General features: G+C 42.9%; 1 long non-coding RNA gene across 1 annotated transcript; it reads left to right on the forward strand.

Annotated features, from left to right (window-relative positions):
- The first annotated feature begins 595 nt into the window (after nt 1-595).
- Nucleotides 596-8,879, forward strand: LOC139032815 (uncharacterized). Its single transcript, XR_011485437.1, has 4 exons — nt 596-706; nt 7,980-8,082; nt 8,283-8,381; nt 8,597-8,879. It is a non-coding gene; the product is annotated as an uncharacterized lncRNA (long non-coding RNA).
- The last annotated feature ends 271 nt before the right edge of the window (nt 8,880-9,150 follow it).

A 9,150-nucleotide genomic window follows, 5' to 3' on the forward strand; every position in this document is an offset into this window, starting at 1 on the left:
ATTTTTGTAATTGTACTTCCATAGGTTCTAACTTGATATTCAAGAGATCTACTTGTTACTTCCCAGCACAGAAATAATTCACAAAACTATTTAATACTCAGATCACTGACTTTTTATTGAAACCTCTACCAATCTCTATCCTAAATCCGAGAAAAATTTTCAGATTTGGTTTCGAGCAAAAGATTCCTTAGTTAATTTTTATTATTATTTTAAATTTCGTATTTATTTATTTTTGGTTGCACTGAGTCTTCCTTGTTGCACGCGGGCTTTCTGTAGTTGCCATGAGCAGGGGCTGGCTTCCTCTTCGTGGCAGTGCAGAAGAGTCTCGCTGCGGGGGCTTCTCCTGTTGCCAAGCACCGGCTCTAGGGGCATGGGCTTCATCAGTTGCAGTGGGGCTCAGGATTTGTGGTTCGCAGGTTCCACAGTGCAGGCTCGGCAGCTGTGGGGCCTGGGCTCTAGCTGCTCTGGGACACGTGGAATCTTCCTGGACCAGGGACTGGCAGGTGGACTCCTGTCCCCTATACCAGCGGGGAAGTCCTTAATTTATTAATAATCATTAACCCTCTGGCTTGCCAGGCGCTGAGCTGAAAGCAGGTGTTACAGGGATTAGCAAACCAAACAATTCCGCTGTCATGGAGCTGGTGTTCTAGAGAGGGAGGCAGACAGTGCAACCAAACATGTATTAAAGAGTTAAGTTCAGATCAAGGTAAGTGCTGTAAAGAAAGTAAAATGGTGATTTTATAGGCAGCGATTGAGGGTGGGGTGGGGCTGGTTTAGATAAGGTGGTCAGCGAAGTGTTCTCTAAGGAGGTGTTGCTTGAGGTAGGGCCTCAAGGCTGAGAGCAAGTCTCCCATGGAAAGATTAGGAGGGAGAGCACTGTAGCCAGTGGATAGAGCAAGTGCAAAGGTCCTGTGGCAGGAACAGAGAGTGTTGAAAAGTGAGGAGAGAGAGTTAAGAGACACATTGGAAAGAGGGGCAGAGGCCATATTATGTGCTGGAGTGGGTTGCCATGTCCTCCTCCAGGGGAACTTCCCAATCCAAGGATCAAACGCAGGTCTCCCACATTGCAGGCAAATTCTTTACCATCTGAGCCAGCAGGGAAGCCCAAGAATACTGGAATGGGTTACTTGTCCCTCCTCCAGGGGAACTTCCCAATCCAGGGATCAAACCCAGGTCTCCTGCATTGCAGGCAGCTTCTTTACCTGCTGAGCTACCAGGGAATCCCTCAATACAATGAAGTTGGATTTTATTCTAAGAGAAGTGGGAAATTGTCAGAGAGTTTTATGTGGGATTGTAGGATGATCTATTTTAAATTTAAAGAAGTTGCTTTGGTTGCTGTGTGGAGAATAAATAAGGAGGCAGAATGGAAGCAGGATTTGGCAGTTCCTTAATAACTTGAAATGTGAAATTGATATGACCCAGAAATTCCACTCCTAGGTATATACCCCAAAGAACTGAAAACAAACACGTGTACCTAAATGTTCCTAGTAGTGTTATTCACAATAGCCAAAAGGTAGAAGCAACCCAAATGTTTACCAAAAGAAGAATAAACAAAATGTGATATTTCCGTATGATAGAACGTTACTTAGCCATAAAAGGGAATGAAGTACTGACATATGCTATCACATGGATGAACCTTGAAAACATTATGCTAAATGAAAGAAACCCTACAGAAAAGGCCACATGTTGTATAATTCCATTTATATGAAAGGTCCAGAGGAGGTGAATCCATAGGGACAGAAAGCAGATTTACGCCCGGGGACAGGAAGAATGGATTTTGACTGCTCAATGGGTATGCGGTTTCCACTTGGGGTGATGAAAAAAGTTCTGAAAATACATGGTGGTGAGGATTGTACTACATTGTGAATTCATATAATGTCATTAAATTATAAACTTTAAAATGGTACATTTGTTATTTTTATATAGTGATATAATAATAAAAGAATTACCCAAGGGTTTAGTTAAAATGCAGCTTCTTGGGGACTTTTCTTTAGAAATCATGATTCTGTAAGTCTGGGGAATCCTAGGGATTTGCCACTAAGAAAAAGAGAGAGCAGAAGCAAGAAGACCAGAAGACAGGAATAGGGGCGGCTTGGATCATGGTGACTGTGGAGGTCTGATTTAGAAAGGCCTGGGACATATCCTGGAGGTAGTGTCAACAAAACATGCTCATGGTTTGCACGCAAGGCAAAAGAAGAATCAAAGATGATTCACAGGTGTTTGAACTGCACATCTGGTTGGAGAATGGTGCCCTTCATATAGCAGGGAGATTCTAGAGTTACAATACATTAGGGAAAATTTAAAGTTTTATGCCTACCAGAGCAAAGTTATACCTTTTCTTTTAGAATGTGCCAATGCAGAGATTTCTAGATGCCTATTGTAGCCTGTCCACTTCCCCTTATTTTAAAAATAAAAAGCTGCTTTTATTTGGAGTGGCAAAGTGCCCAGGTAAAAGCTAACATTTCTTCAGTTTCTTTGCAGTTAAGTATGGCCAATGAGCTGTAAACAGGTCTTTAAAGCTCTTTAAAGGGCAATAATTTAAGCTTCAAGGGACAACCATCTTTTCCCTTCCTCTTCTTCTACCCAATTAGAACATGAGCTCCATAGTTATAATATGAACATGAAAAAGCTTGACCTTGAAGTCTGAAGTTATCTGCAAAGAATCAGAGGAGCCTGAATTCCAAACAACTTGGAGGAGCTGCCATACTTATTCTAGCTTTTTACATCAGGGAATAAACCCTAAAATGTCTTAATTCACAGCAACTGGATCTCTGTTACTAGCCGTTGAATACAATTCCTGTCTGATACTGTGCCAATTCTAGAAAAATACATTTCCCTAAAATTTCCAAAACTTCCATCTTATTGCCCATCCTCCTCCAAGCAGCATACTGAAGAAGCTGCCTAGAAATAGTTTATGCATAGTATGTCAATATAATGCATTAAAAAATATTTCCTGAACCTGCTTTTGGCCTGATTTCTCTAACCAACATATGTCAGCAACATAAAGCAAGCATTTGTATTTTTAATGTGTCATTTTTGTGCATTCTCATAAATTTTGATGTTTTAAGCATCATGCCTTTGACATTAGCTAAGGGGAGTACACTGAAGGACTGAAGGGGTTGATTGCAGTTCTCTGGGTGTCAAAGATTATACTGGTTTTTGTCCCACAGTTGAGAACATAAATCCTTCAGTGAAGATGGAAACATTATTAAGTTCTCTAGATATTTTCCTTACACTCATAACAGAGAGTCTGGTAGGGACTGGACACTGATTTATAATTTTTTTTAAGCTCTAAAAATGGCTCTTTAAAAAATTACAAACAATACATCTTGATACTTTATGGAGAACACCCAAGAAACTGTTAATACTGCTACTTCTGAGCAGTGGGATAGAGGTCTCAGGAGGGGAGATTTTTACTTTCTAGATTACACCTTACATTTTTTTAAAATTAAGTAGATAAATAAGAAGGTCCTACTGTATAGTATAAAGAACTATCTTCAATATTGTATCATAAGCTATAATAGAAAAGAATATGAAAAGATATATATGTATGTATAACTGAATCAATTTGCTGTATACCAGAAACTATCATAACACTGTAAATCAACTAAACTTAAAGAAGAATAAGAAAATTTAACATCATAGGTTTCATATGTGTATGTGTGTATATGTGCTCAGTTGCATCTGACTCTTTGTGACCCCATGGGATCCCCCACTAGGTTCTTTTGTCCACAGAATTTCCCAGGGTAGGAATACTGAAGTGGGTTGCCATTTCCTTCTCCAGGGGGTCCTCCCAGGTCAGGGATCGAACCTGTGTCTCCTGCATTGGCAGGTAGATTCTTTACCACTTTAGCACAGGCAGATTCCTTACTACTGAGCCGCCGGGGAAGCCCTCATCCTGTGCACCAAAGCTGGGAGGGAAGGAGTTCCTAGCCTAGTGGGAGGCATAGGCCAGTTCCTGGGAGATGGATTTTGAGTCTGCGTTTGGGTTTGTGCCCTCAGAGAAGCTGAGTTGGCTGGTGTGTCTCATGAATTGAGGACTCTGAAAAGGCCATGCTGGGCCCACCAGAGCGTGACATAGTGTCCTGCAGGCCACAGACTGCAAAGGCCTCAATGTGGTAAACAGGACAGGAGATGGGATATGAGAGCCCAGTTATGCACCGAGTTCAAGACAGAAACCCGTGGTCTCCTCCTCCACCCACCCAATCCCAGTTTAGAGAGGCGTATTCCTTAAATTCTTTGGCCATTTCTCTGATTTACCATATTCATAAATCGATGTCTCTGCTGCTATTTCTTATGTTTTCAGTTATAGATAATACTGCCACGATCTGTTTCTACCCCTGGAATGGCTCTGACACACACGTGGGCTTTGCCCACCCCCACCCACCAACCAATTTTCTGACACTGGCTAGCTGTCCCACACTTCAGTAAACTCTGACACCCTCAGCCTGGAGTTAGCCCTGTATGTGCGTGCGTGCGTGCTAAGTCACTCCAGTGATGTCTGACTCTTTGAGACACTATGGACCATAGCCCTCCAGGCTCCTCTGGAGGGGAGCAGGGGTCCATGGGATTCTCCAGGCAAGAATACCGGAGTGGGGTACCAGGCTCTCCTCCAGGGGATCTTCCCAACCCAGAGTTGAATCCACATCTCTTACGTCTCCTGCATTGGCAGGCGGGTTCTTTACCACTGAGTCACCTGGGAAGCAGGTCACACAAATTAAGGGTTCAGTCCTACCAGACTGTCTCCTCTTAAGAAGCCAGTCAGCAGTCAACCTCTTGTACTTTTGATTGATTGGCTATAAATCAGGGGTTCCCACAGCCCCCTCCTTCAGTTCAATAACTGGCTAGGATGGATCACAAAACTAAGGAAAAGTTTGCTACTAGTTTCAACTGTTGTGAAGGATACAACTCAGTTCAGTTCAGTTGCTCAGTCGTGTCCTGCTCTTTGCGACCCCATGGACTGCAGCATGCCAGGCTTCCCTGTCCATCACCAACTCCCAGAGCTTGCTCAAACTCATGTTCATTGAGTCAGTGATGCCATCCAACCATCTCATCCTCTGTCATCCCCTTCTCTTTCCTGCCTTCAGTCTTTCCCAGCACCAGGGTCTTTTCCAATGAGTCTGTTCTTCACATCAGGTGGCCAAAGTATTAGAGTTTCAGCCTCAACATCAGTCCTTCCAATGAATATTCAGGACTAATTTCCTTTAGGATTGACTGCTTTGATCTCTTGCAGTCCAAGGGACTCTCAGGAGTCTTCTCCAACACTACAGTTCAAAAGCATCAATTCTTCAGTGCTCAGCTTTCTTTATAATCCAACTTTCACATCCATACATGACTACTGGAAAACCATAGCTTTGTCTAGATGGACCTTTGTCAGCAAAGTAATGTCTCTGCTTTTTAACATGTTGTCTAGGTTGTTCATAGCTTTTCTTCCAAAGAGCAAGCATCTAATTTCATGGCTGCAGTCACCATCTGCAGTGATTTTGGAGCCCCAAAATATAGTCTCTCACTGTTTCCAATGTTTCCCCATCTATTTGCCATGAAATGATGGGACTAGATGCCATGATCTTAGTTTTCTGAATGTTGAGTTTCAAGCCAACTTTTTCACTCTCCTTTTTCCTTTCTTCAAGAAAGAGGCTCTTTAGTAGTTCTTCACTTTCTGCCATAGGGTGGTGTCATCTATGTATCTTAGGTTATTGATATTTCTCCATCTTGATTCCAGTTTGTGCTTCATCCAGCCTGGCATTTTGCTTGATGTACTCTGAATATAAATTAAATAAGCAGGGTGACAATATACAGCCTTGATGTACTCCTTTCCCAATTTGGAACCAGTTTGTTGTTCAATGTCTGGTTCTAACTGTTCCTTCCTGACCTGCATACAGATTTCTCGGGAGTCAGATAAGGTGGTCTGGTATCCCCATCTCTTTAAGAACTTTCCACTTTTTTTTTTTTTTTTTAGAACTTTCCACATTTTATTGTGATCCACACAGTCAAAGTCTTTGGTATAGTCAATAAAGCAGAGTAGATGTTTTTCTGGAATTCTCGTGCTTTTTCAATGATCCAACAGGTGTTGGCAATTTGATCTCTGGTTCCTCTGCCTTTTCTAAACCCAGCTTGTACATCTGAGGAACAGAAAAATGAAAGAGAGGTACAGAGCAAGGCCTGGGGCAACAACGGTAAGGGGCAGTGAAGCTGCAGGCACGCCCCCTTCCCAGCACCTCCATGTGTTCACCAGCCCGGAAGCTCTCCAAACACCATTGCTTAGGGTTTTTATGGGGGCATGATTGATTAAATCACAGGCCATTAGTGATTAACTCAATCCCCAGCTCCTTTCCTTTTCCTAGAGGTCAGGGGAGATCCCAACTTTTAATCCTGTGATTCTAACCCTTTAACCCCACAGTTGGTTTCTCCAGCAACCTGCCCCCATCTGGAACCCATTTAGGGGCCCGCTGAGTCACCTTATTTGCATAAACTCTTCTTATGAACAACAAAAGACACTTTCTTTATCTCATCACTCAGGGAATTTCGAGGGCTTTAGGAACTCTGTGCCAGGAACTGGGGACGAAGACCAAATATGTATTTCTTCTATTATTTTAAAATTTTATTTGTTATTTATTCGGCTGTGTTGGGTCTTAGTTGCATCATGTGGGATCTTTCATTGCAGCACATGGACTCTCTAGTTGTGGTAGATGGACTCCAGAGCAGGCGGCCTTCAGTATTATTGTAGCACTTGGGCTTAGTTGCTCTGTGGCATGTGGGATCCTAGTTCCCTGACTAAGGGTTGAACTCTTGTCTCCTGCATTGAAAAGCAAATTCTTAACCACTGGATGGACCCTAGGGAAGTTTCCAAATATATATTTCTTATGATATTATAACATAAAAAGCAGAGACATTACTTTGCTGACAAAGGTCCATCTAGACAAAGCTATGGTTTTTCCAGCAGTCATGTATGGGTGTGAGAGTTGGACTATAAAGAAAGCTGAGCGCCAAATAATTGATGCTTTTGAACTGTGGTGTTGGATAAGACTCTTGAGAGTCCTTTGGACTGCAAGAAATCAAAGCAGTCAATCCTAAAGGAAATTAGTCCTGAATATTCACTGGAAGGACTGAGGCTGAAACTCTAATACTTTGGCCACCTGATGTGAAGAACAGACTCATTGGAAAAGACCCTGATGCTGGGAAAGATTGAAGGCAGGAAGAGAAGGAGATGACAGAGGATGAGATGGTGGGATGGCATCACTGACTCGATGGACATGAGTTTGAGCAAGCTCTGGGAGTTGGTGATGGACAGGGAAGCCAGGCATGCCGCAGTCCATGGGATTGCAAAGAGATGGACACGACTTAGTGACTAAACTGGACTGAACTGATGATATTACCATATCACAACATTATTTACTGACTTCCTAATGTAAAGGATTTGATTGTTTTACACACCCTTCATTCATTTCCATTCCCATCTTTAACCTTGTCACAGCACAAGATTCGGTTAAATCAATGTTTAGTGTTTACACTATTATAGCAATATAAATATCATGTAAGCTGACCCATGTAATGTACTATGCTTCCCTTTCCTTCTCATTTAAGTTTTTGTTTTCCCTGGAGTGAATAATCCCTTTATTTTACTTTGTTTTCAACACACTCATCACCAGTTCTGCCTACATCAACAGCTTCTCAGCAATATCTTCACCTTCAAGCACAGTAGGTAATTTATCACTCATCCTCCACCTTCCCAAGACCTCTGCAGTTAATTTTATTTTGAAAAACTGGCCACAGCAATATTTCCTCTCCCACAAGCTCTTTCAGAACCTTTTCACTCCACGTCAAAGGCAGTGTCTATCTGACTTCTTGAACCTGGGTGGGAGCCTGTGATTACTGTGACAGATTGTGGTAGAAGTGACAGTGTGTGTTTTTTGACACCAGGACATAAAAAGACAGCTTGTTTTCTGCCTGGCTGTCTCTCTTAAGGCTCTTATTCTTAGAAGCAGGTCACTACTGAGAGAAAGCCCAAACCGGCCCAGATGGGCAGAGCACATAGTGAGGGCTGAGACCCCCAGCTGACAGCCAGCATCAACCACCAGACAGGTAAGTAAATGACCCCTCAGATAATTACAGGCCTCGGGCTCCTGTAAGACTGTGAGTCAGTTGTGACTCCATGTTGGATCTGTTTCTTTGACTTTAGCCTTTGCTTTTCATTGCTTTTGTTATTATAATCATACATAATGCCCCACCTCAGAGAAGCAGGGTTCTCTGCCTGACTGTTAAACTAAAGTTCTTTCATTCAGCTCACAGAGACAATCTGATGCTGCCCACCTGTTCAAGCCTGCAGAAAAGAAGAAATGAGCACATTCCCTCTTCAAGGCTGGCCATTCCAGGAGATAACTGTGAGACTTATGACCTTTGTACTTTACTTCCTCACCTCCTCTCCCTCTCAGTTCTATAAAAGCACCTGCCATCTAGGACCGCCCCCCCATCAGATGGTTATTTTGAGACATTAGTCTGCCATCTTCTCGGTCAGCTGGCTTTCCGAATAAAGTCACAGTCCTTATCTTGGGCTTCCTTACTGTCTCAGTGGTAAAGAATCTGCCTGTTAATGTAGGAGGTACAGGTTCAATACCTGATTTGGAAGGATCCTACATGCTGCGGAGCAACAAAGCCTGTGTACCCCAACTATCGAGCTTGTGCTCTAGAGTCTGAGAGCTGCAACTACTGAACCCACATCCTGCAACTACTGAAGTCCATGCACCCTAGAGCCTGTGCTCTGAAGCAAGAGAAGCCTGTGTACTGTGACTGGGGAGGAGCCCCCACTGGTCATGATAGAGAAACGCCTGTGCAGCAAGGAAGACTCAGCACAGTCATAAATAAATAAAAACTATTATTAAAAAAAATCAAGTTGTATTCCTTGCCTCAACACCTCATCTCTGGGATTTATTGGTCTTTTATGCGGTGAGCAGAGTGAGCTTAGACTCAGAAACCCTTTGAGTCTTCCAGCTCTAGACATTGGGTAGCAGAGACAAGCCAACCCCTCTGTGCCCTGTCTGAATTCCTGACCCCCCCAAACTCATGTGCATAGTAAGTAGATGTTTTTTCACCACTGAGTTGTGTTACACTGTCACAGTAAAGGGAACACTTCTGTAGTTGCCAGCCTGCAAG

Source organism: Odocoileus virginianus, chromosome 33, assembly GCF_023699985.2.
Source record: "Odocoileus virginianus isolate 20LAN1187 ecotype Illinois chromosome 33, Ovbor_1.2, whole genome shotgun sequence".
NCBI lineage: Eukaryota > Metazoa > Chordata > Mammalia > Artiodactyla > Cervidae > Odocoileus > Odocoileus virginianus.